Source organism: Phaseolus vulgaris, chromosome 8, assembly GCF_051622355.1.
Source record: "Phaseolus vulgaris cultivar YP4 chromosome 8, ASM5162235v1, whole genome shotgun sequence".
NCBI lineage: Eukaryota > Viridiplantae > Streptophyta > Magnoliopsida > Fabales > Fabaceae > Phaseolus > Phaseolus vulgaris.
The window spans coordinates 59188925-59214514 of NC_143505.1; the positions used below are offsets into that span (position 1 = coordinate 59188925).

General features: G+C 29.9%; 2 long non-coding RNA genes and 1 pseudogene across 3 annotated transcripts; all 3 read right to left on the minus strand.

The window, feature by feature from the left end:
* Nucleotides 1–5016: 5016 nt before the first annotated feature.
* Nucleotides 5017–10807, minus strand: LOC137825599 (putative disease resistance protein At1g61300; annotated as a pseudogene). The gene is made up of 3 exons (XR_016514560.1): nucleotides 7749–10807; nucleotides 5421–6171; nucleotides 5017–5337 (listed from the first exon to the last, which is right to left on the minus strand). The product of XR_016514560.1 is annotated as a putative disease resistance protein At1g61300 (transcript).
* Nucleotides 10808–15660: 4853 nt separating this feature from the next.
* Nucleotides 15661–19107, minus strand: LOC137826197 (uncharacterized). The gene is made up of 2 exons (XR_011083430.2): nucleotides 19041–19107; nucleotides 15661–16433 (listed from the first exon to the last, which is right to left on the minus strand). It is a non-coding gene; the product is annotated as an uncharacterized LOC137826197 (long non-coding RNA).
* Nucleotides 19108–22297: 3190 nt separating this feature from the next.
* On the minus strand, nucleotides 22298–25590 carry LOC137826492 (uncharacterized). The gene is made up of 2 exons (XR_011083508.2): nucleotides 25390–25590; nucleotides 22298–22584 (listed from the first exon to the last, which is right to left on the minus strand). It is a non-coding gene; the product is annotated as an uncharacterized LOC137826492 (long non-coding RNA).

A 25590-nucleotide genomic window follows, 5' to 3' on the forward strand; every position in this document is an offset into this window, starting at 1 on the left:
TCTATTTCATGATTTTCTTGTAGTGTATGATTGAGATGGATGTAAAATAGGAGTAATATGATGAGAGTAACAAAATGTAACTAAAATGATGATTTGAATTGAGAAACGTACCTGAAGATTTGTGCAGATAGAATGTGAAGAAGAAGAAGAAGAAATATGAAGTGAATGGTGTGGAGATGCAATTTTAAAGAATGAGAAGTGATAAAAAAGAAGCATGAAGTTCCTCAGTTTCCAAGTAAGGCATAGAATTCATTCCTTAATTTTTCTTCACTTTATCAATAACAACAAATTCTTTTTCCAATTTTGTTGTGTTTCTGCTTTCACCTCTGCACAAGTTACGAATATACAAGAAATCAGGACAAAATGTTTCATTACTTTTAAATGACATCAATTATTAATAATTCTAACTTAAACTCATTATAAGCGAATAAATAAATAAATAAAACACAAACAATGTTTGAAATGAAAAAGAACCGTGTCACAATTTTCCAAATTTACCAACTTTATAATCTAAATTTATTACTAGCTAAAAACTTAGTAGCTAATTAATTAAATATTAATTTAAAAATCAGTTTATAAATTTTATTAATAATAAAAATTACTTTACATACTAATAATATTTTTAATTTTTAAAATAATAACTAAGGTAGTCAATATAACAATTAATTATTTTTTGTTTTTAAAATTAATTTTTATTTAACGATTTTCTTGTATTACAAGAAAATCATTAAATAAAAACTAATTTTAGAAACAAAAAATAATTAGTTACTATTCAACTAAACTAGATACCATTTTATACACTAAAAAAATTATTGATATTTAAAATAGTTTCTATTATTAATAAATATTCATAATATAATTTATAAATTGGTATCTAATCACTAGCTATCAAGGTTTTAACTATTTATTACTTTATATTGTAAATTAGTCTATAGAAGACTAATTTATAATCTAAAACATTAGTAGTTTAAATCTTGGTAGCTAACTTAAATACCAATTTAAAAACTATTTTATAAATTTGTATTAATAATAAAAACCACTTTAGATAACAATAACTTTTTACTCTCTAAAATAATATCTAATTTAGTTAATACAAAGACTAATTACTTTTTATCTCTACATTTGAACAACAGTGATGAGAGAGTTTTGGAAGCAAAAGAATCAAGTCATTTTCATTAAAATGGTAAAGTAAATAGTATCCGTGGAAGGTCAATCACTGCAACACGTATAACCGATGCTATTACCAACAATGTTTAATTTTTGAGAAAGCTGGGTATGAGATTTTAGGAATCTTTGTAAGCCATATAAGCTGTTTCGCTGCATGTGTGATGCACCATTTTTATGTAGAACAAGGAGAATGTAAAACTTCATAATGGTAGCATCATTGTAATGTGGAGGGCATCTATCATGCCAGATTTTATTTAGAGAGGTCTTTAGGAAGTGGCACCATGGAAAATAAATGTTGATGCTGATGATTATAATTTTTAGTAGGGTTTGCTGTTTTGGAAGAGAATCCCTGTAAAATTTTTTGGGGGTAACTCTTACACGGACTTGTTTTTGTGTAACAGGGCTGGTGCATTTGTTTTTTTAATAAGGGTTTGAGGACTGATGTATTTGTTTTTATTTAAGGGTTGGAGGAAATGCTCTGTTTTATTTATTTAATTTTATTCAGTTCAGTGGACATAATATTAAATCTTTAAACACTGTCACCGATAATAGTTCTTGTCAGTAACTTTAGGAAATTATGTAAAGTTAAAACTTGCTACAATAATGACTGTGATTGAATCACATTATTGCAATAATTTAGGATCGTTAAAAATCATAAAGCCAGCAACGTTAATTTTATAAAATTAACGTAAAAAAAAAAAGTACTGCAACATTTTGAAAAATCAACGAGTCAACTTCTTTTACCCAATTAATTAACTAAATCGAACTTTTTAATAATAGAATTGCGTAAATTGAGTAAACTAAATAAAGATCAAAACGGTCATTTAGCTTATGTATTTGTGCATTAACATTTAGTATTAATACTAAAGTTCATATACAAGTGATATAAAATGTCATTTTTTTATCAGTAATATATTAATAAAATAAAATGAACTTTTATACATACTCTTATCTAGTTTAAGAGTTTAACGAGCAATAAAATATCATTAGCATTGACTGGTTTAGATGTTTATGTTGTATGTCTACTATCACTACTAATAAAAAGAAACTTGATCATTGTGCTAAAGTTATATTTTTTATGATCTTCTACCTCATAATATCAATGTTTATACCTTATAATATCAATGTTTATCGGAATGTTATCTTTTACTCATCAAGCTAAAGCTAAATTCACTTGTGATTTTGTTGAAGTTAATACTAATATTGAATACATGATCTTCCTTAATTGATCTTGGGACGTATCTTTCAATGAATTATGGCTAGGGAAGTTAGGGAATCCAAATTCATATTCTCCTCTGAAAATATTTTGGTTCTATTTCTCCCTTAAATCTTAAGTCCTTTTCTGACTAGTTTATGTGTTCTGTTTGGTTTGTTTCTTTGTGCTTACAGATGTTAGTCTATGAATATATGACAAATGGAACCCTAAGGGATCACCTTTCTGGTATATTTAAACTTCTATCATCTAATTTTCTGTATTTCCTGTATAAGTTTTCTTTTCTTATTTCTGGCTCCAATTTGGTTTCAAGTACAAAGAGACTAATGTTATAACTATGTTGGTAATGTTTTATGACAGCTTATTCAAAAGATGTTCTTAGTTTTTCTCTGAGGTTAAAGATTGCTTAATATATTTTATTTAAATTAGTTTTTATAAAATATTTCAATCTTTTAAAAATATCACTAAAAATTTAATTTTAAAAATTAAATTATTAACCTCTAAAATAATAAAATTAGATATTAGTTTAATTAGAAACTAATTTAAAATCTAACCGTAATAAGTAAGTAAACTTTCACTACAAGAAAATGATGAAATAGAAACCAATTTTTAGAGACCAAAATAATTAGTTACAATAGTAACTAAATTAGAGACCATTTTGGAAACTAAAACAAAAATTGGTTTCTAAATTAGTTTCTAATATTTTCTATTATGGTTAAATAGTTTCTAAATTGGTCTCTAATTAGCAACCAAGGTTTTAGAGACTAAATTTAGAAACTAAATAATTGGTAGATAAAACATTGGTTGCTAATTAGATACCAATTTAGAAACTATTTAACTATAATAGAAAATAATAGAAACTAATTTAGAAACCAATTTTTGTTTTAGTTTCTAAAATGGTCTCTAATTTAGTTACTATTGCAACTAATTATTTTGGTTTCTAAAAATTGATTTCTATTTGATGATTTTCTTGTAGTGTTTGATAACCAATGTTAAAAAACCAATTTAGATTGTAATTCACAAATCAATTTAGTTTCCATTATATAAAAACCATTTAGTAACCAATTATTAAAAATTAATTTAATTACCATATTATATTATATAAAAACTAATTTAATATATATATATATATATTAAAAGTAATTTATTGACCATTATTTTTTATATTTTATATTTATTTGTAAATTTATGTTCAATAATTCTAAAAAAAATTATCAATAATTAAAATTTAGTTTTTATTATAATTAAAATTATTGATTACAAATCTAAAATATAACTCCCTCTCTTATAAGAGAGGAAGAGTTCTTCTAATTTATAAACCAATTTAGTTATTATTATATAAAAATCAATTTAGTTACCATATTATATAATTATATAAAAATTAATTTAATAAATATATATATAAAAAAAAGCAATTTAGTGATCATTAATACAAAAATTAATTTAGTAATCATATGTTTAAAGACTAAATGACCATTACTATATTGATCTCTAATTAATAATAATTTATTTTAAATATTATCTTGTTTACCCACATATTTTTTATATTTTATATTTATTTGTAAATTTATGTTCAATAATTCTATAAAAATTATAAATAATTAAAATTTAGTTTTTATTATAATTGACATTATTGATTACAAATCTAAAATATAACTCAGTTCTAAAAATAAGAGAGAAAGGAAGAGGTTGGTGCTTGTATAGAAGAAGCCTTTGTTTTGAGATTTGAAGAATGATGAACCCAGTTCTGTGAATTCAATAGGGAATGCAACCAGGAGTAATGCATTACAAATGAGTTCTGTGAGAGAAGATGATGAGAAAAGGAGAGAGCAGGTAAGGTACTACAATTTTAGAATTCAAATTCAAACATGTAAATGTAATAAGATATTTTCTTGATTTCATGTACTTGGGAAAAAATGAGATCTGCAGAGTTAAAATTTGGAATTCTCTTAGAATGTTATTGGTAATGTAGCAGTATCAGTTTTCTTTGGGCTTCTGCTAGCTCTTACTAAAAATGTAGTTAGTTATAATTAATCAATTTTGTAATAGCTACAGAGATTTGTTTATGATGGTGCATTCCAGGTACTTTTTAAGTACCAATCAGGATTTCAAATTCTTCTTCCTTAGTTCTTACATGGATTTGTTAACTAGCTCTAATGATATAAATATCATTAATAAATATCACTCTAAAAGATTAATTCAAAGAGAAAAGAATCAAACACTTAAACACTTAAATATAGCACCGAGTGTTTCATATTACACGATACACGACATAAGACTTAGACATCTCACAATATCACAAATTTCCTATCAAGTTCTTGAATCCTAAAACAAGAAAATAAACACTCACACAGATAAATATTTAACAGAAAGAACTTACTTTCTGTTATTGATTATTTATATACAAATTTCAATATTATCCCACACCCCAACTCGTCACAACACTATGCTTCCCTCCAGCAATTGTCTCCCTACAAAATAATTATATGGTATCAATGTTTTAATATTATGCTCCTTCTCCATAATGAGTGTCATAGACTAGTGGGACCAACGAGTTAGCATTAGTTATTTAAAAAATGTTTTTATTTTATTTGAAGAACTTCAAAATATGCAGAGGAAAAAAATACTGTCAATTACATTTTTTTTTATGTATTTGCACTAAAATTTAGAAAATCATGAGGCATACAGGAAAAGAAAATATGAAAGTAAGTGTATTAACTTCTATAAAGTAAACAATTTCACACGAGTCAAACTTCCATATTTATACAACACATATGTAAGCAGCACTACCTCTTTTTATCACTGAGTAAAAGAGGTTATATTATCCACCTGATCCTCACCTGATCCTCTTTCTAAAGTAGCAAAAAGAACTTACCTGATCAATTTATTGTCGCGCATGGAGATGAGTTGGGTAATAACTTGAGGCATTGCTTAATTGTAGCCTTCTATTTACATATCTGATAGAATAATATTTGACTTAACAACATCATAATCCAAAGACATTGTAATTGTGTCTAGAAAAAGGACATGTGAATTTTACCTGGATCTAGATATAAACTTGGAGAATACTTAGGACATTCCACCATCATATGACTGTAAAGATTTTCTTTTAACTTAAATTCGTGGTGAATCTCTTCGAAGTTTGGCAAATTTCTGAGTTTTATATGTTTCAGTTTCTGTAGTAGTACTCGTTCCCCCTTTTTAGCCGTCTCTTCTTCACCACCATCATCAGCTTCATTTTCAAAACCAAAAGCCTTGTGTAACTGAAAACACTCTTCTATTTTCAAAATAAACAGACTGGGAAAATGACTAGCCAATAGATTATAAAAAAGATATTTCAACTTATTGCAGTTTTTAACTTCAATGTTTCTGAGTTTTGGGAAGCAAAGTTGTTGGGAAGAATCCAGGGTTTGGAGTTGTGGTGCATCACCTAAATCAAATATTTGTTCCAATTCATCACAGTTATCTATAATCAGAAATCTCAGCATTGGTAAACTTGTAACAACAGTGATGGAGAAGATGGTTTTCAGTTTTGGACATCCATTTATGTGAATATGGTATAAGCTTTTGGAGGCTTAGAAAACCTGTGGGGCCCTTCCATATGAAGTTGAGCTCAGGTAGATTCTCCAAGTGTAGACGAGTTATATCCAAGTTTAGAGGAAGAAGTTCTCCACTGCCCCCTTCTTCTCCCATTTGGAATTGGAACAAACCTTTTACTCTATGATCAGACAAATAAAGGCATTTAAGTTGGTTGAATGTGTTGGTACTCAAGCATGATATTTGATTCTCCTGTATACACAACATAATTCATTCTTAATATCTTACGTTTTACACTTCATTCTCCTTTATACACAAAATTATCTTCACTATTCACTTAATGTTGATTGCTTCGTTGATATCGTAATATTGATTAATTTAGCTTTCAAGTTATCTAAGCTAAGCACACTTAATTCGACAAAGTTATGTTTAAATACACATTTCAAAATTCAAAATTGAATAAAGTTATCGGTAATTAAAATCAGTAAAATTGTTTTTGAAAAAAAATTATGAATAAAATTGCACATTTAGTAAAATATGGTGAAAATTTTTTTCTCTTAATTTTATTTAACTAACTATGTTAATGACTTCATACGATCATACGAAAGTATTGAGTTCTGCGGAATTGATTTGCTAGCAGTGACCTTCAATTTTTAAAGGGTAAGAAAACGTCTTTTCAATTTTTAATAAACAATCTAACATTCCTTCATCATTAAAAATAGCAAATAACATTTGTTTCTCAGTAAAAAGAAAAGAAAATAACTATATTCTTTTATACATGCAATGAAAAAGATAAATACAAAATCATGGAATTTCTATATAGACTTAATTTGTAATATTTTGGCTAAATAAAGGGCTGAGTGCATATATTTCAATCATTATATCATCAATCTAACTAACGTACATCAAATATCACACTATACACCACACTTCAAAAATCTTATATCACTACAAGAAAATCATAAAATAAAAATTAATTTTAGAAAAAAATAATAATTAATTACTATAATAACTAAACTAGAGACCATTTTAAAAAATAAATAAATTTTTTGTTTCTAAATTAGTTTTTATTATTGGTTTTTAAATTAATATTTAATTAGCAACCAAAGTTTTTGCTACCAAATTTAGAATCTAAATAATTGGTAGTGAAAACTTTGGTAGCTAATTAGATACTAATTTAAAAACTATTTACCAATAATAGAAACTAATTTTTGTTTAGTTTCTACTATTGCAACTAATTATTTTGGTGTCTGAAAATTGGTTTTGATTTTCTTGTAGTGTATGGATCACTTGTAATTAAAGTATGATTTTTTTTTATTATTTACATGTATTCATCTTTGAAAAAAAAATATTACTTTTCAATAAAATTAATGTGAGAAAGAAGACCTAAAATATATTGAAAAATAAAAATAAAAAACTAGATCAAAACTCATTATTTAAAAAACCTATAAAAAAAATTAGAATACTAATCGGAAAAAAAAAACCCATCAGTACAGCAGCTATGAATACAATTCATTAAAATATAATTGATTAATTTGATAAATACTTGTTTAGTAGACTAGATAAAAAAATATCCATTTCATATAATTATGATTATTTATAAATATATTTTTCAACTCAAGCACAATACGAATATAAATAATTATCAGAATAAAAGTAATGATAAAAAACTAGTGCGATATGATTGTTATTCTTAATGCATTTAAACAACAACATTGAAGAAACTACACTCATTCCTAATAATCTATGTAAAAGGTCAATTTATCTTTAAAACTCATTATTTTTAATCAATTTAGTGAAATAATAAATAATAATAATAATATATTACCATTGAAGTTGTTTTTTTGTTGGAGATTTGAAGCAGTCGCCGTCTTAAATGTGGAGTCAAGCAATTTGGGACAATCCATGCAAAATAAGTTTTTAAGAGTGGGGAAATGTGGACGAGAATATTCAGGCCAAATTTCAATCACATTTGGTAACTTGCACAAATGTAGAGTATCCAAATTAGAAAAGAATTTTTCACTCGGATACACTGCATTATTACGTTCCTTTTCACTGCCAAATGCATACTTCAACCTCATGTTCGAATAAATACTCATATTCCAAACTTACTAGCCTTACGGCTAAAAACACAGAGAATGTATACTCCAAATTGTTGCAACTTTTAATTCGAAGAATCCTTAATTTTTGGAGTGTCAAATATGAATGACTTGAGGTGCTTGAAAGAACATCGTTCCCTTCTTCCACTTCATCTATTATGTGCCTCAAGGCGTTGCAGTTAATTATTGTTAGTTTCTCTAACAACACTAGAGATTGGAAACCGGATGGCACAAAGAGAGAAGTTAGCATAGGACAATCAGATATTGAAAGCACCTTCAGATTGCATAGCTTAGACTTCCTTGGAAAGGAGATGCTCTTCAAATTACTACAATCTTCTATCAAGAACTCTTCTAAATTTTCGAGGGAACATCGAGAAGAGGGATCACAAAACACCTCTCCAAGGTTATGTAAACTTTCCAACTTTAAGTAAACAAGTTTAAGGAATACAAATTCAGGTTGAAGAAAATCAATATTGTTGTTGGTATTGCTAGTGTTATCAACTAGGCATTCTATCCTTTTACACAATCGGAGTTCTAGGGCAGTCAAGTGATTCATGCCTTGTGGATCCATGGATGGGATTATATTTTTATAATCTCCCCCAAGGTCCTTCAGAAGAAGAAACTCTGCTCTCATGAAGAGATCCTTCATTGGTAGTGATATAAAATTTTGAGCAGCAACATCAAAGTTTTGTATTAATAAGCTTCTAGACTGTGCGTATTTTTTCATAATTGTACCAACCAACTCCTCACTATAATTGGTGTTTGTTATAACATACCTTTGTAATTTGGAGAAAGAGACATCATGTGCAGAGCATTTTTCTAAATCGATCAAGTACAAATACAATTCCTCTAACTGCAAACACTTTTCTACAACTTTGTAAGATTCAACATTTCTTTCCTTAATCCTACATCTGTACAAATCCAGAATCTTCAACTTCTTTAATTCTACAATCCCAACAGGAAGTTTTTCAAAATTAGAGTCACGCAAGTCCAGAATCTCAAGTGCTTGCAGTCTTTCCACAAAAGATATGTCACTTAAATTATGACCTCTCAAGCACAGTGTTCGAAGATTTTTTAACGACTTCAGTGATTCTGGCAAAGACAATTTCTCATGGTAACTATTTATACTTTTGATTGCTAAGGTTTTAATCTTTTCCCAACTTTGAGGACTCATATCTGATACTTTTATGCGACCTTTAGAATAAAGCAAGAGAATTTCAAGAGTCGGACAATTTATTCTATAATCGAGAAAAGCACTTTTCCAGACATTATTCCATAAGGCTATTGCTTGCTTATCTTTCATGATTTCATCATTTGCCAACACACTTGGATCCACTTCAGTACCTGTAAAAATCGCTTGACCACTTTTAGACGCAATCCACAAGGCTACATCACGAACCAAATCATGCATTTTTACATTTTCTTTTGTTCCTGCTTGCATTAACAAAAAACAACTCTTCAGAATGTCAATGGCTTCATGCATCTCTCTCCTTGCATCCTCCATTGATCCAAACATCCCAACTGTGTGAAATCCTCTTCCAAATCTATTTCATAATCCTCTGGAAACATAGAACACAACAATAGTAAAGATTGAGCCAATTGGTTTGTCAAATTCTTGTAACTTAATTCAAGACAAACATAAGGACTTGTTAAACCTTTTGGAACATCTAGTGGCTTAGAATTTTCTAGCCTTGACAATGCTAACTTAAAACCTTCAATAGTTTTCCCCTTTAGCGTGCTTGCGATTGTCACAATTGCAATGGGCAATCCCTTACATTCATTAATAATTTTTCTTGCCACACCTTTCAAAGCTTATGAGGAGACATCAGTTATATTTGCATATTTTTTGAACAAAGTCAATGCTTCATTTTCAGTTAAGAGATCAAGTTTAATTATACTTTGGCATTGCATAAAATTGCATATTTCCATATTTCGAGTTGTTAGGAGTACACAACAAGTCTCGCAGCTTTCATCAAATGGAATACCTAAAGCTTCAAAGTTTAGCTTTTCCCATACATCATCCAAGATTAAAAGAGTTGTACCTTTCCTTAATCTCTCTGATAGTCTTTTTGCTTTACCTATATCTGATGCTTCCTTTAACTTGAAACTCAATTGGTCAACAATCTGATCTTGGATACTTGTGATATTTGGTGTTTGAGACACCGTTACCATGATAACCTTCTCAAAGAGTTTCATCTCTTCAGCCTTTTTACCCACTTCTTTTGCCAAAGTAGTTTTCCCTGAGCCTCCTAATCCAACTAACCCAATCACAGAAGCACTTTTATTCTTTAATGTTTCTAGAAGCTCGTTGTACGATGCTTCTGCAGATTGGAACATAACAAAATCATTGGAAGAATAGTACTTCATGCCTGGAAGTTCAATAATCGTAGAAAACGGTTCAAACTTGCTATCACGATTAAGCTGAATCATTTTAGTTGTTTTTCTTGCTATTTCTTTTGCAAGAGAATATTGACATTGCCTTCTCAAATAGCTCTTGTTTACATTCAATATTCTCTGTTCTAGTAGTCTCACTTCCTCTAAGACTCTCTCAACATCTTTCAACCACTTCTCTACAGGTGGCTCAATTTTTTCAGTCTTATTAGTGATTTCTCTAATTCGCTTATTCACACTCTCTCGAGTCAATTCCAGTTGTTCTTTGACATTTGGAAGATTCGAAGCAAAGTTGTGGAAACAACACAAGTATTGAGCATGGTCTAAAATTGGAAATACTGCATATTCTACAATCTTTGTTGCAATGGAAAGAAAAAAGTCCTCCATTTGAGTTGATACAATTTCCTAAACATGAACAATTCTTTAATTAGTTATTAATTAGTTATAAAATATTATAATGTCATGTATTCTAGCAAAATATATGTAATTAAAAAATAATAAATAAAAATTATGTCATACTTATTATATTACATAGAGATAAAAACGATTATTTACAAGTTACCTTATTTTTATACAAGAAAAAGCTAAAATTAATATTGTGTCAAGAGGATTGCTTTTATATATATATATATATATATATATATATATATATATATATATATATATATATATATATATATATATATATATATAAACAATGCATTAAATATTTATAATAAAATATAAATTGATTTTTAAATTAATTAACCTGTAATGTCTAAAGACTAGTTTCCACAAGAAATGATTGGAAAAACTATCATGTGTATTTTAACCTTTCAAACAAGGCAAATAAAACATACATGAAAATAGGTATGTAATGACATATTTAATATTTTAATATTTTTGTATTATAATTACTTGTCTTCCTATTCCGAAAGAAATCAGAATTCTTATCTCCATATGTATGAGTCAACTATCTTTCTATATGTAATTATATTAATTAAAATAACTATTTATTCTTTTAACCAATAAACTAATACAAATAACATGTGATATGAGCTGAAAATAATATTATAATGATTAAAGATTGTTTACAAGTTATCGTAAAAACAATTAATTTAAAATTAAAGATAATAGAATGTAGATACTAATAATTATAAAAAAATAGATTTTAAACTTAAATGCATTTTTTCCCTAACAAATTATTAATATTTTTGAATAAAAAAATAATGAATTTTTTAAAGGAAAACAAGTTTTAAGAGGTATTAATTAAAGAACAAATGTTTTTTTGGTAATATAACATAGTATGAAAATATTTTTAAACATAAATTTAAATATGATATAATTGTTATAATTTAAAATTAAATGTGAAATATTAAAAAACATAAGTATATTCTATATATTGATGACAAGTCTTGTAAGTATATTAGAAGGGATGATTTTAAAATAATAAATGTTAAAATTTTAAGTTATGTTTAAAAATATAAATTAATTTTTTAAACTATTTATTCATTTTTAAAACTCTTTCTTTCTTTAAACTCTTTTAACTAAGGAAGTTGTGATCAATTGATCCAGTTTGTAGTGAGGATTTTTGATCCAGTTTCTGGTGAGGGTTCTGATTGCACTAGTACAAAAATAAGAGCGCTCCATTAAATTATTTAATGCGGCTCAGCGCTTAAACGCATTTGGAAAAAACGCGGTGATATTTTTAAAATTAATTTGATTTATAAATGCGGCTATTTGAATAACCGCATTTGTAAATCAAAGCGCTTGATTTATAAATGCGGTTATTCAAATAGCTGCATTTATAAATCAAAAAGCTTATTTACAAATGCGATTTTTACGTTTAGCCGCATTTGTAAATTCTTTTTACCCTAAAAATTTTACGTGTCTCAATAGTTTCGTAGTTTCTTTCGTTTGCGCTCATCTTCTTCGTTTTTCTCTCGTTTGCGAACTTCATTGCTGTATTGATCGAAGGTACGTTATACCATTCCAAGGTTTCACTTTCTTCCTTTCAATCTTTCCATGGCTTTCATTTTTAATGGCTTTCGTTTTTCTTTCCATTGTTGGTCGAAGGCAGTACTGTTCCATTGTCTCTCACTCGCTGCTCCGCCGCCGCCGCCATTGCCGATGTTCCTCTTTCTCCCCTTCCACTCTTCACCAACAACTTGGTTCACCCACAAGGTTGGTTTTTAAATTTTTTAATTTTTCTTTTTGCATTTTTTTTATTTTGTTTTATGTATTATAATTTATTGTGTATTTTAAATTTTATATTATTTAGTATTTATTATATTTCGAATTTGTATGTTTTTTATGTATTATAATTTGTATTTTTCAAAATTTATATTATTATAATTTATAATTTGAATTTGTATGTTTTTTCATGTATTATGTAATTTATATTATTTAGTAGTTAGTTGTTACTTTATATGTTATATTTAGCAATAATACGTTCTGGTATTGAGTCCGGGGGTGTTCGACCCTCGGCAAACACGTGAGATAGAACACTGATATAAAAATTCTAATTATTCCAGAATATATAATATGGATAGAAATTGGATGAATTTTGTTCGTATAAGTGAGGAGTACGAAAGAGGAGTAGAAGAATTTATACAATTTGCACAACGTAACGCGATTAATAGTGGTCATGATGGAGCAAAGATCAGGTGTCCATGCGTTAATTGTTTGAATGGAAAGATACTGGATGTTAATATAATGAGGGAGCACCTGGTATGTGATGGATTTCTTCGATCTTATACAACTTGGACATGGCATGGTGAATTATTAAATTTACCACGTGTTTTCGTAACTGAAGAATACGTGGGGTCCACCATGGATGAAGTAGTACACGATGATGTAGATGATGATCGATTAGAAGACATGATTCGTGATGTAGGAGCTGAGTCTTTTGCAAAAGCGCATGGATATGAAAGTATGTCAAGTGATGCAGAGACTCCATTGTATCCTGTATCAACTAACTTCACACGGTTGTCGGCGGTGTTAAGATTGATGAATTTGAAAGCAATAAATGGATGGACTGATAAAAGCTTCACGGAATTGCTTCAGATGTTGAAGGATATGCTTCCAGAGGGAAATACTCTACCTAATCGTAATTATGAGACCAAAAAGATTCTTTGTCCAATGGGTATGGAGTATAAAAAGATACATGCATGTCCTAATGATTGTATATTATACCGGAAAAATTTTGAATTGTTGAAAAGTTGTCCGAGGTGTGGGTTATCACGTTATAAGTTGAAACAAAAAGATGATGATACTATTGAAGATATAGAAAAGCATGGACCCCCAATGAAGGTTATGTGGTATCTTCCCATCATTCCAAGGATGAAGCGTTTGTTTGCAAACCCAAACGATGTTAAGAATCTTAGATGGCATGTAGATGAGAGCAAATGTGATGGCATGTACCGACATCCAGCTGATTCTATTCAGTGGAAGAAATTTGATGATGAGTTTCCAGAGTTTGGTAAAGAATCAAGAAATATTCGACTTGGTTTAGCTACAGACGGAATGAATCATTTTGGTAATGAGTACAAATCACAATTCATGGCCTGTTTTACTAGTTATTTACAACTTACCTCCTGGATTGTGCATGAAGCGAAAATACATGATGTTGTCTATGATGATATCCAGTCTAAAACAGCCAGGGAATGATATTGATGTATATCTAAGTCCTCTAATTGAAGATTTGAAGTTAATGTGGGACCACAGTGTTGAAGTATTTGACGGATTTGCTAATGAAACTTTCAAGCTTCATGTCATGTTATTTTGCACCATCAATGACTTTCCGACATATGGTAACTTATTAGGTTATAGTGTTAAGGGTCATAAAGCATGTCCAATATGCGAAGAAGACACGTAAAATTGGTATGTCGTTTTACACGGCAAAAAACAAGGGGAGACCATAGATGATATTGAAAATGGTGATCCCCGTTCATTCACACCAATGATAATTAATAAAGATGACGATGTACTTGATGATGTACATGCAACCCGTAAATACCACAGTGAAGGAATTTACATATGAACTTTCAACCCACATGCAACCTGTAAATAAGCATTTAGATTTAGAATTTTATGTATTATTTTTATAAGATTTTAATTCGATGCAGATTAACTAATGTTTGTTACCTAATTTTTTTAACAGAGACATGGATGACAATCAGACCCCACTCAGACCTCGATCCGGACGAGGCAGCAGAGGACCTACTAGATTGAAGCGTCTCGCATTGAGACGTGCTGCTGGAGAGAAGACACGTGTTGACATTGACGTCAACACTAGAGTGGCTTTTGGTCCTAAAGCAAATGATTTTATGAGTTATCTTGGAGTTGTTTCTCGTGAGAGGCTCTCCATTCTAGTTAATTCATGGGATAAGGTGTCAGAGGTCGACCAGAACATGATCTGGGAGGATGTTCTAGTAAGCTTTACATTTTGATATAATGCTTTTTAATATTCATTGATTAATTTTAATTTGCTGATGATATTTTGCAGGCAAACTTTGAAATTCCTGATGTGGAACCGCTTCGATCAAAGATTATATCCAATATCGAACTTAAATTTCGTACCTTTAAGTTAAGACTGACTTCGAGATACGTTTTTGGCGACCTTAAAGACGAAAATCCATGTTTAAAGTACAAACATATTGATGAAGAGACATGACGTCTTTTTAAAGAAAGCCGTCAAAATGAGGCTTGGATGGTAAGTGAAGTAACTTAACTTTTTTTGTTTATATAACATTAATAAGTTTATCTTATTTACTTCAGTTTGTTTATTTCAATTATGACAGGATCGTCGGAAGAAAGCTCAAGAGATAGCTTTGAAGAATGTTACCCCGCACGTTATGTCTCGTTCGGGGTATCGAAAACTTGAGCAAGCACTGATGGTGAAAAGGGAGCAATCTAAACAGGGGACGTTGTCTGAGAATGTGGAAACAGGGGTCACTTCTCCTCCATCACCACCTTTTCGCCATGTAAAATGGAAGAGGCCCGAATTAAAAAGTCGGGTGCACCAAGTTCTGAGCAATCCGGGGTTATCATTGGAAAAATTGTAAGTTATTTTTGTTATTTTCATTTATTCTGAGCCCGAATTAAAATTGTAAGCTAGTTCTGAGCCCGAATTAAAATATTATTTTTGTGTACTCTTGCAGGATTCCTTGGAATCCGATGGTAAATTTGTTGCTGAAGGTCGTCATGATATCCTGTTTGAAGCAATTGGACGACCTGGGCATTGTGGTCGTGTTCGTGCAGCTAGATAAGGGGTCGGAATTAAACTATATTTTGGAGTTTCAAAACGACATCCATCCTCCTCCTCCAAAGAGAACGAAACTCAAATGAAGACTAAGATACGTGAAGAATTAATGGAGGAGATGAGAAAGGAGACTGATTTGATGTGGCTACAGATGAAAAAGGAGAATGATCAAATGCTACAAGAGTTTCTATCGCAACAACTTTGTGCTGAATCCCTTGTTAGTCCCACTCCCAAGAGCACAGAGGGGAGTTGTGCGGATCCTCCAACATCAAGGGATGATATCAATGGGCAGACGAAGGATTGTGAGCTACTGGTAGTGGGCGGCAAACTTCCTCGGGTGGTGGCCCTTGGAAAAGTCTATCAAGACGCCACCACCTTACATAACGTTCCTCTCTCCCCTGATGTGGCGAAGGTAACAGTTGAAAAAGTACGATTTCCTGATGCTCGTGTTCCACTACCTTCAGATGAGGTAACCACTGTGGCCGATGCATTTCAGACATTCGTTGCCTGGTCCAGAGAGCTCATTCGATTTATGCCAGAACCTCATGTAATAATTTCATTTCATTATATTATTTTTTATTTATATTTATATATTACATATAATTTAATACAAATGTTCTTTATCTTGTAGAAACCTTTTCGGCCACCAAGTCCGGAGAAGAAGCGTGAGGTTCCAATTGACAATCCTATAGCTTCATTAGGTCTCATTGCTAGTCAGATTGGCAATGAACCTTTTCCAATTCCGTGGGATGATACATTTTTTCAAATAAACACTGAACTGCCACTGATGATGTACAACACAGATTTATCAGAATTTATATCTAGGAATCAGGAGCTCAATATAAGTATAATTCATTTTTTTATGATGTAAGTATCTTTACCTATTATTCAATTTACTTTATGTTAAATTATTATTGATTATGCTTTAACTAAAAACTTGTAGGTTTTTGCATAGAGTCTATATCACTGAGGGGAAGGAAAATATGTATGGATTCTTAGATCCTGCATATACTAATCTCGTTGGACCAAAGTCATCTGAGACTCAAGCATACATCACTAACACCCTGGAAAAATAGGGAAAACAAATTTATTTATGCCCTTATATTAATGAGTAAGTTTAATTCTATGTCATCAAATATTACTATTTCATATTTTAAATATTTACTAACTCTTTTCATGGATGATATAGGCATCATTGGCAGTTACTTGTCTTATCAATGGTTGATAAGACTGTTGTGTGGTTATGCTCCCTACACAAGAAGATTCCCACAAAATTTAAGGATATCATTGATACGTAAGTACATTATAAACTTAACTTTGTATATGTTACTAATTAACCATCTAGTAACGAGGTTTTTTGTATTAACTAGTTCATGGCGTGGATATAACATCCTAAAAGGTCGATCCAGTTTAAATAATTTGAACTGGATAAGAATAAAGGTTTGTAATTTTTTTCTTTCTCTATTATCATTATTTATCAATATACTAACATATTACTTTTTATTGAATTATAGTGTAATAAACAACTAGGAAGCTATGAGTGTGGCTATTACATTATGCAATGGATGATTACCATTATAAGACTAGGTGTTAAAATTGGTTGGAAAAAGGTAATAACATGATATGTTAAATCATTTTTATAATTCTTGAACATATATATATATATATATATATATATATATATATATATATATCTAAAAACTAATTTATGTCAACTATATTTTGCAATGCAGTTATTCACGGACAAAACACCAATGAATTCGGAAGGCATTTCATATGTCAGAGATTCTTGATCCACATATTTCATAAATTTTTATAACTCTACCATAGTTAATCAATAGTGTCGGTTTTATTATGTTTTATTACTATTGTAAATGTACATTTTGATTCTCTCAATTTATCTCTATATTTTTGTATTTGTCTGACTGGGTTTGATCATTATGCAGGTTAATTTATATGGTTTAGGGACAATACGAATTGAACTTTAAAAAAAAAACACTATTTACAAATACGGTTATTTACCAAAGCCGCATTTGTAAATCAAAAAACAAGATTTACAAATGAGGCTTTAGTAAATAACCGCATTTGTAAATGTGATTTACGAATGCGGCTATTTACCAATAGCCGCATTCGTAAATCTTAAACCCCTAAAACCCCCGCTCATTCAGAAGAATATACAAATGCGGCTATTTCAAATAACCGCATTCGTAAATCGCATTTACAAATGCGGCTCTATAGCCGCATTTGTATTTCTCTGATTTACAACTGCATGTTGATCAAATGCGGCTCTATAGCCGCATTTGTAAATGTAAAATAGCCGAATTTGTAAATGTAAAATAGCCGCATTTGATTAACATTTCTGCGCTAGTGTTGATTAGGTTAAGTTTCCTTGTGTGCTAACTAATTATGTCAATTTCATTCCCCCCTCTTAGGGTTTTTGTTACTTAGATTATAAACATTGCTAAGAAAGGTGACTTAAATAAAAGCTATTTTGAAGTATATCTCATGATTTTGAAATTTTATGTTGCATATAGGACACTGCAAGAAAATCATGAAATAGAAATCAATTTTTAGAGACTAAAATAATTAGTTGCAATAATAATTAAATTAGAGACCATTTTAGAAATTAAAAAAATGATTTTTAAATTAGTTTCTATTATTGTTAAATAGTTTCTAAATTGGTATCTAATTAGTAACTAAGGTTTTAAGTACCCATTATTTAGTTTCTAAATTTGGTAGCAAAAACTTTAAGATACCAATTTAGAAACTATTTAACAATATTAGAAACTAATTTAGAAACAAAAAAAAAAAATTAGTTTCTAAAATGGTTTAAAATATTATTGTAGTGGAGTAATATTTTGAGAATCAAATATGGTAAGTGAGCATATTGATTTATTTATGTAATGATTATAATAAGTAATTCATATGTAACCGTTAAATTAACTAAGATCAAAATGATGAAAATGATTTTGGGTTTAAGTTGATATCCCATCTCTATATATTCATGAAATTGATCCTAAAATACTTTTTATATTTGAATAAGAGAAGAGATGAAAATGAATAAAGTTATTTGATTAGAAAGTTGAAATTAGGCTATAAAAACAAGTGAAACTAGACTTATAAAAAAAACAAGATTAAGCCTAAAAGGTACATGACAAAAGTAAAAAATCAAGATTGAGTTGAAATTTTTAAAATAGTCAGATTAATATAAAGAAAATATTGTTCATTATTGAAACGGAAAGGTGGTAGTGAAACTGTTAATATACTTTCACTATTCAAATAGTTGATGATATATTTCATAACTTCATAAGATTGTCATGGATGTAAAATAGGAGTAATATAAGAGTAACAAAATCTAACTAAATTGATGATTTTGAATTCAGAAACGAACCTGAAGATTTGTGCAGATGGAATGTGAAGAAGAAGAAGAATTTAGGACCAACCTTGCTGCGAAAGACAATATGAAGTGAATGGTGTGGAGATGCAATTTTAAAGAATGAGAAGGGATAAGAAAGAAGCATGAAGTTCCTCAGTTTCCAAGTAAGGCATAAAGATGCAATTCATTCCTTCATTTTTCTTCACTTTATCAATAACAACAAATTCTTTTTCCATTCTTCTTATGTTTCTTCTTTCACCTCTGCACAAGTTACGAATAAACAAGAAATCAGGACAAAATGTTTTATTTCTTTTAAATGACACCATATTATTAATAATTCTAACTTAAACCCAATATAAGCTAAAAAAAACACAAACAATGTTTGAAAAAGAACTTAATAATTCTAACTTAAACCCAATATAAGCTAAAAAAAAGACAAACAATGTTTGAAAAAGAACTTAGATGTGTCACAATTTGTTTATAAATTTTATTAAAAATAAAAATTACTTTAGATACTAATTATTTTTTGTTTCTAAAATTAGTTTTTATTTAATGATTTTTTTAATAATTTTTAAATTGGTATTTAATCATTAGCTACCAAGGTTTTAACTATTTTTTTTATAAAAACTCTCATGTTAGGCATCATCACTATGAAACTTGACATCTCAGTTCATCTGTCATCACATGAAAAAAGTATTATTAAATTTTAAAAAAAAAATACAAGTAAATATGGGAGATTAGACCAAAACTCATAGAATAACAAAATCGATACACAGGAAGCCTATACCTATTAATAAAGAACTCTAAGAAAAGACTAGATGGAAGTCATATATACCAATGAAATTGTTCTCTATAAATAAATCCTAAGTTAGCAAACTTTTCAGCATAAACATTCCCTTCATGAAAAATGTGAGAAACCCTAAACTTGATTTTTCCACAATAATTAAGACAAGTGTTTCATCTATTACGAAGCATCCGAGGAACATTAGTTATAGCAATAAATACTGCACAAACCAAGACAGAATTACATTCAAGCCATAAATTAGTAAGACTCATCTTTGAGTTTCTTCAATACCATGTATAACTCCATAAAACTCAACATCTAAAGCAGTCTAAACATCAAGGAAAACATAGAGCTCACATACTCTCACGAAAAATACATTCACAAGTAGCAAGACCAAGAGAACCCCTAGCAGCACTATCAGTGTTAATTTTAACCTAACCTGGTAAAGGAAACTCTCATCTACCAAGGTTTTAACTACTTACTACTTTATATTCTAAATTTAGTCTCTATTAGTCCTTTAGAGACAGTTAAAATCTTGATAACTAATTTAGATACCAATTTTTAAACCATTTTATAATTTTTTATTAATAATAGAAATCACTTTAGATACCAATAATTTATTAGTTTCTAAAATAATATTTAATTTAGTCAATATAGTGACTAATTATTTGTTGTTTCTACATTTAGATAGCAGTTATATGAGAGATTTGGAGGCAAAAGAATCATGTCATTTTCAAGATTTGTTTCAAGAAAGATAGCATTTGGTTTGGAGATGGATAACAAGTAAAGAGAAATCAGCCTATTTTTGTTATCCACAATTGTGTTTGGAGCCTTTGGAGTGTTTGAGAGGTATTGGAAAGAAAGCAGGTGAAGAGCAAGGTTATAGGGTGGTTGTTAAGTGGTACGGGTTACAGTTTTCTATATGGAAACTAACGTAAGTGGGGTATTTTGTAAACTAATGTGTAAATATGAGATGTGGCAGGGTTTTTCTAGCTCTTTCAATTACATCTGTATTTAATACTCTTACTATATCTTTTGGTTTGGTAGCAAAAGTTTGGGAAGGGATTTGCTTTGTTTTGGTTAATTGTTGTATGACTTTCCTGCTCCCTTGCAAGGGTGGCACGTAAACTAGATGAGGTATAAAGGAAATAACAGGTTTTTTGGTTATCCGTGGAAGGTCACTGCAACACGTATAACCCATGCTATTACCAACAATGTTTAATTTTTTAGAAAGCTGGGTATGTGATTTTAGGAATCTTTGTAAGCCCTATAAGCTGTTTCGCTGCATGTGTGATGAACCATTTTTATGTAGAACAAGGAGAATGTAAAACTCCATAATGGTAGCATCATTGTAATGTGGAGGGCATCTATCATGCCAGATTTTTTATAGAGAGATCTGTAGGAAAGTGGCACCATGGAAATGCTGCTGCTGATGATTAGAAATTTTTAGAAGAGTTGGCTATTTTGGAAGAGAATCCGCGTAAAGTTTTTTTTGGAGTAACTCTTATAGGAACTGATTTTGTGTAACAGGTGCATTTGTTTTTTTATAAGGATTGGAGTGTTATTGAAATGCTGAAGTGTTATTGAAATGCTACAGTTTATTTGTTTAATTTATTGTTTGCTGATAAAAAAACAACACATATTTTTCGTCTTATTCCTATTGTAAGAACCTAATCAGAAGCGTTAGTATATGCAAAATGCTATAAATGTTGTCAACTAGGACATGTTGAAAAGATATACTCACCAAATTTATAAAAGATTGACTTATAAATAATGATTGTACAAATTATATGACTCCTATTAGTGAACTTTTCAAAGAGTTCCACATCAAATATTTTTAAAGTAAGAATTGAGAATGAAGATCACATTGTTATGAAAGGTAAAAGAATAATTGCAATTAAAATCCATTTAGGTGTCAAATTAATTTTTTTTTATGTATTATATGTTTCTAAGATTAATCAAAATTTGTTAATTGAGAATATTTGGTTAATATATTTTATTTAAATTAGTTTTTAGAAAATATTTCAATCTTTTAAAAATATCACTAAAAAAAAGTTGATTTTAAAAATCAAATTATTAACCTCTTAAATAATAAAATTAGTCATTAATTAGAAACTAATTTACAATCTAATTGTAATAAGTAAAACTTTGATAACTACTAATTTACAAACCAATTTGGTTACCATTATATAAAAATAATTTAATAACCAATTTAATTACCATATTATATAATTATATACAAACTAATTTAATGACTATATTACATAAAAAGCAATTTAGTGACCATTAATAGAAAAACTAATTTAGTGATCATATAATACAAAAATTAATTTAGTGACCAAATATGTAAAGACTAAATGATGGTCACTATATTGGTCTCTAATTAATGATAATTTATTTTAAATATTATCTTGTTTACCTACTTATTTTTTTATATTTTATACTTATTTGTAAATTTAAGTTCAATAATCCTAAAATAAATTATCAATAATTAAAATTTACTTTTTATTATAATTTAAATTATTCATTACAAAACTAAAATATAAGTACAACTGCGTCATAGAGAGGAAGAGGTTGCTGCTAGTATAGAAGCCTTTGTTTACAGATTTGAAGAATGATCAACCCAGTTCTGTGAATTCAATAGGGAATGCAGTTGACACCTTTCCAATTCAACCAGGAAGTCTTGCTACGAATGCTGAATCTTTAAAACCCATTTCATTTACAAATTCAGTATTGAAAGCACATGGATATAATAATCTCAGTGGCATTTCTGATCTGCAATTCAACATTTTTTTTCAAAAGAAATGTGTGAAACAGGAGTAGTTCAATTGCATATTATAGAGTAAAATGTAATAACAGATTGCCTAAAGCCAAACACTTGGAAAGTCTCGCCTCTTGAGAACTTTCTTGTTTCGAATGATGTACTTTTTTAATTGTTAATTAATCATATGCTTGTACTGGCTGAAAATTCGGACAGGAGCTCAATGTTCTAAATAATAAATGAAAACATAATCTGTCATCTAACAAAGTGCAGCTTTTGAGAACAAATTCACAAAATAAAAGTACTGGCAGGACTCTTTGAAATGAGTAATGCATTACAAATGAGTTGTGTGAGAGAAGATGATCAGAAAACGAGAGCAGGTAAGGTACTAGAAATTTAGATTCTGCATGACAGATAATTCAATTTTGTTAAACAAGAGTTTAACAAAAGGATCTGAATGTGAAGGTGTCACAACAAGTGCTGCAGGATAGGTTACTTTGGTTAGCTGAAGGAGGAATTTCCTCAGTGAAATCGGCATATGATATGAGGTCATACAAAATTCTGTAAATTCTGAATATAGCTTAGAATTGGAAACCCATTGGGAAGTTAAGGCTATCCCAATCCAAATGCTCTATGTTTAGCTTGGAGAATTTTGAAAAGCAAAGTACCGACAAGGGTGAATCTAATAAGAAGAGGTGTAATCCTACCCACAATTTTGTGCCCATTACGTAATGCAGCTGAAGAAACGACTAACCATCTCTTTATGGAATGCCAAATAGCACACCATTTGATACATCTTAGCATGAAAAGGAATAGAGCGTAGAAGAGTGTTTGGGTAACGGTCTTATGGTGCATATGGAGGCAAAGGAGTGAGGTTGTTTTTAAGGATGAGAAGGTGGATGCTGAAGAAATCTTTAACCTAGCCCAGCTACAGGCTTGGTCTTGGATGAAGAGGAAAAGCCTTTAGTTTTTCCTATTAGGACTGGGCATTAAATCCCAGGGCATGTTTACAATCCTTAAGCTAACTATGTGGTTAGTCTACAGGTGCCGCTTAAGGGTATGTTTCTGGCATACATGTTTTTCAGGTGGAAGGTTTGAAGCACCAAGAGTTCTGATTTTGTGAGCTGTTGAGAAATTGTATCTGCAATTCTGCAATACTGATTCTGCAGTAATTATGCAGAGAAATTACTATGTAAAATGTAAAGAATTGATATACCTCTTAGCCTAGGAAGGGGAAGGATCTTGTTTACTGAGTTGCAGGCAAAGGAAGAAGAAAGTGGCACCTTCATTAGCTACGTTGATAATTAGGTAGCAGGAGGCAAATGCAGAACAGAGAAGTGGACGGCAGCAGGTGGAAGGTTGAATAAGTAGGACGTGAGAAGTAAACTATTAGAAGGAAAGTAATGTAGAATGAAAAAGCAGCAAGCTATGTTTCAAGACTGTGGCAGCAGAAGTTCAGATTGGTTAAGATTCTGGAATTGTAATATAAAAGGACAGCAAACATAGGTTCAGGACAATTCGGAATTTGTAGACAAAGACAGTGAAGACCTAAGGATATGCAGCGAGAGATGGAAACAGAGCAGATGAATTTGTGTCCTTTTATCAAAAGCTGTACAAGGAACATATGATTGAAGGAATGACTTTGTCAACAGGAGGAACTTCCCAGCTTCAGGGCCAAAATTTGTGTAGAAGCAATTCTATTTGGTCAAGTTTTTCTTGATAAGGAGAATTTAGCTTAAAATTCTGATAATTGCTGCAATTTTGATCTATAATTATGCAAAGCAGTTACTATTTGTGTTGACGTTTTGTAGCTTTAGCTATAGATTTTAGATCTAACCAAATAATGTAGGCATTGCTTGGTCTGGTTTGAGAAAGTGTAGGTTGACAATAGATCGTTTTAGTAAAAGAATTGTAACACCCCTAAAGGGTCTCATTTTAATTTAATTTATTCATTCCTAATAAATAAATAAATAAAAAAAAAAGAGGATCCCTCATTCCAATGTTTATCCACCAAAAATCATAATCTAAGGTCACCACCAGTTTACATTTCTGCAAGAAACCCTACAGAATTTTGCCATGAATTTTAGCTGTCATCCTTCCTTATCACCGTAAAGGTAAGAGATCGTACTGGTAGCACATATCAGTTGTAAGAACGGATCAGATGAAAAATTGAGTTATGCAACTATGGAATTTTAGAACAGAATTTCTAGCTTATAAAGGATGTTATATTCAAAGGGCACCAATAAAGTGAAGTTAACAATTACTGCACGGGATTTGGATTCTCTACAAAAAAATAATTCAACTACACAAAGTCTACACTTCTTTTTTTTTACAATTCAAATTTAATAAACTTATCTAACTGTAGCGAATCGTTGTCCCTACTGCATCCCATGTTAGATGTGAATACCATGGAATGCTCCAAAATCAAGCTACACTTTTCAATTCCAAATTCAGAATTCAACTCAGAGTTAATCAGCCCAACCCAACAAAGTGCAGAACCAAAAATAGAAGCCTATGCTTCTATTCTTTCCTAAACCTAAATATCAAAATTCACAATCACCCACGACTCCACCCATATTTCCACCTTAGAATTCAAATTCAAACATCTAACTGTAATCAGATATTTTCGGAAAAAATGACATCTGCAGAGTTAAAAATTGTTGAAAAGTGGACTTGCCAGAAATTTAGTGGGATATGAATGAAAAACTGATATGCCAGGAAAAGAAAAGAGGCAAAATATCATAAGTTAGACAGAATAATGAAGCATATGAAAATGCAGAACATCAGCAAAATTAGGTAAATCGAGAAAGTGAAGATACCATTGGTGGCGAGCATGGAGCAAGAAACGAGTTCCATTCAATTGGAATTGGAATAAAACAGTGAGAGAACCCAACCAGTTGAAATCTAGGGCTCTGATAGCCATGGGAATTGATGAAGGGAAACTCTAGAAGAAAGAAAAGGCGTGCTACTCAAGACTCGTGTGTTAAAATGCATGAATAGGAGGAGACAAAAGAAATTGG